Here is a 3,255-nt window from a genome sequence, read left to right as displayed (position 1 = left end):
CATCTTTATTAATGTGGGGCTGTTTGCTGACATTTTGACAACCCTACCCTCTGAAATCTAGCTTTACATTCAGTTTTAGCTTGCTGCTTTGGTCCATTCCGTGATTAGAATCCATGTAAAACTGTTAAATGAGAATCTTTTGGTATCATTAGATATATTTTTGCATGGAGCTTTTTCTCTCAATCCTGACAGCTGAACAACCAACGGGAATGATCTTTCAGCAGAATTCTACAGACCTGAAAGAGATGCCCTGGTTCAGAGCTGTAGAAGGATTCAGCGATGCCAAAAAGTCTCCTGAATCAAAAAGAGATGATGATCCTGATGAAGAAGTTTTGCCTAGAGTGATTGAAAAAACTATCCTGCCAAAAATTACAGGTATATTAAGGTTGTCTTGAGGACGTTCACTGCAGCTAGGTAATGAAACCTTAAATAAGTGGTAATGTAAAATTATGTTGATAGTTACAATTACTTGTTAAGGTTACTGCAAATGAAAGGTTTAGCTTTTTGAATGTTTGCTTCCTTGAAGCTAGAGCAGATAGCCACTTGGATATCATGAATGAAATAATTCCTGTTTTTCAGCATTTGCCAAGAATGTGTGGGATCCTTTATCGACTTCACAGACTGAGTGCCTTACACAGCTTTGTGATAACGTGTTTGAAAAACAAGTCCTGTCCAGAAGGGAATGCAGTCAGGCAAAACAGGTAAAGGCTGTTGTGGTAATGGGGAAGGAAGGTCTTGATGCTGTGTATGCATTCACTGTAAATATTCACTGTAACATACACTTAGCCCAGTTCTGGTTTTATTCTCATGCAAATCTGGGAGTTTATCCAGCATAAAGTAGGTGAAACTAAGTTGATGTTTAGGCCCTTAGCATGAAAAGAAATAATAACAAACGTTTATGCAGTCGCCACACTTGACTTCAGGAAGAAGCTTTAGATAAGATTCTGTTTGTATAGTAGCTGTGGTGCTTTGTTGTGTTTTTTTTAATAGAACCTCATAGCTGGAAAATACATTAATCTCGTTATCCAAGAGGATTTTATTAAAAAAAAAAAAAAAAAAAAAAAAAAAAGATGGTTAAAGCTGAGACTTGCTCACAGGTCTTTAATGCAGTCACGATCTTAGTGTCTATTATATACAGTGGCACCTGCATTCAGCTGAATTACCGTTTTGCTTTTCCACATGATCAAAATAACTGCCTAAAATTGTTGTAAGTGGAAGGTGAGATCCTTTTCTTGTGAGGATGTGTTAATATTTTTCCTTTTTTCTTTTTTTGGCAGGATTTGATTAACACGGTTGTCCTGAGGATGAAGCAGTCTGTAGAGGAGGATGTCTTTATCCCTCTGTATCCGAAAAGGTAAGCTGTCCCTGGGAATTTATTTTTTTACTTTTTAAAATCTTTATTTTTAGTCATAGAATCATATAACTGCTCAGGCTGGGAAAGACCTTAAAGACCACCAAGTCTACCTGCAACCTAACCTCTTTTTTTAGCCTTTGTTCTATTTTTCTGTACCTTTTCCCCAGAAGCGTGGGTGAAATATATTGTAGACATCCATGAGCAAACGGAACAAATGTGCCTTCTACTCTTTCATTGTAGGAATAGTTACCAAACATTGATGTTTATGAACTCTTTCTGACAAGAGTAACTACGCAGTCAACTTAGTGCTTTTTTGCTCCTGTAACTAAAAGCTTTCATAAATGGAAAGTTCTTAGTTTATGGGGCACAGCCCAGAGTCTGGTTTTGTGATCTTAACTTGGAGTATCTGAGGGCTTGTGTTATTTGTGGTGGTCTGCTCCCCCTTCTACTGCTGACTCCTCCTTTCTTTCCTGAAATAGTTGCTATTGCTGATGCTTATTGCTGGATGCTCTTAGAGAGAGGATAACTGGTAAGAGTCTGGTAGGTGTGGGGTTAAGACACAGCTGGGAGGAGAGTGTTGCTAAGCCTGATGCAGCATGTTTGTCTGGTTACAGGCAGAGCTGTTCTGCTGAGAATCTATTAAACACATACTCGAGTGTTTCCAACTGCATTGTGTATTGCAAGGAGTTTCAGTTAACAGCTGTTTCCTTAGACCTTTATTCTGGTTGTCACTGCTGAAAGAATCCCATAGTTGTAATTCATCGGTGTTTAAGAGATGAATTGTCTGTTTGTCTTACTTTCAGGTCAAACAAAATCCTTATTTCCTCTTCCTCTTTTTCTGACCAGCACTGTGGAAGACAAATCATCGCCATGTTCAAAATTCCAAGGCAGACGGTTTTGGTCAGCTGTTGAGGTAAAGAAAAAGCACCGATCTTGTCTGTGAAAATCATTTTAGTTAAAAGGAGACTGTCGTCTTTGAGGAAATGTATATTCAGTCAAATCTGATTCCTGAGAGTTTAATGTATTTTAATAGGAAGGTTAGCTATTTTCATCAGTGAGCTATTTATGCTCACCCACCTCTGATACGTAGTCAAGAGACTTTAATTTCATCATCTGTTCCTGCTAACCTTCCATGAGATCAGTCATTGGCACTCTGTGGATAGGTCTGTTTCCTCAGTATGTGCATACAGTGCCCATGTTGCTCTTGTAGAATAGAATCCCTGCATGTGCGTATAAGGGTATTAGTATAGCTTTATGCAGTCTCAAGTGCTGATTTATGTCTGATTAAGTGCTGAATATCTGAATGCCTGTGATTCAATTCCCTCTTAGATCCATTTCCTCTATGAGTGTATTTGGATTCGTACTAAAGATGAGGTTTAGATGCAGGAAAACACATTAACGTCCCAGTTCCCCTGCTGTGTGTGCTAACAAGGCCATGGTGATAGTCCTGCATAGGCTTCCTGCTGCCATGTTGCACATTCCTGTAGAGAAATCAGGGAATTTGGGAATGTTGAGGACTTGCCATATTCACTCCTGGGGCAAGCTGTTGTGTAAGAGTTTGTCATGGACAGATGCAGAGAAGACAAGAGGGAGCTTAGTGCTGATACCTGGCAGACACGAAACAGACATAATATTCTGGTATCACCTTCTGAGATTGTGTATTGCCTGACTTAAATGTCCTGTCAAATACATGTTTCTAAAAGCGAGACCGGGGTCTTTCACTGCTGATTGAAGTTTTCTCCTTTCAGTTTGTTTTCCATCCTCACTGTCAGGGTTCTCTTTAGAAGTGGTGATGTGCAGAACAGTTGAAAATGTGTTTGTGTTGGGTATCTTCTGACAGTTTGCCACTCTTTTTTCTGGAGTGAAGTCATGAATTCGTTTACCCCAGAGTAAGTAGTTAC

The sequence above is a fragment of the Gallus gallus genome, chromosome Z (genome assembly GCF_016699485.2).
Source record: "Gallus gallus isolate bGalGal1 chromosome Z, bGalGal1.mat.broiler.GRCg7b, whole genome shotgun sequence".
Lineage (NCBI taxonomy): Eukaryota > Metazoa > Chordata > Aves > Galliformes > Phasianidae > Gallus > Gallus gallus.
This window is presented reverse-complemented; position numbering follows the sequence as displayed.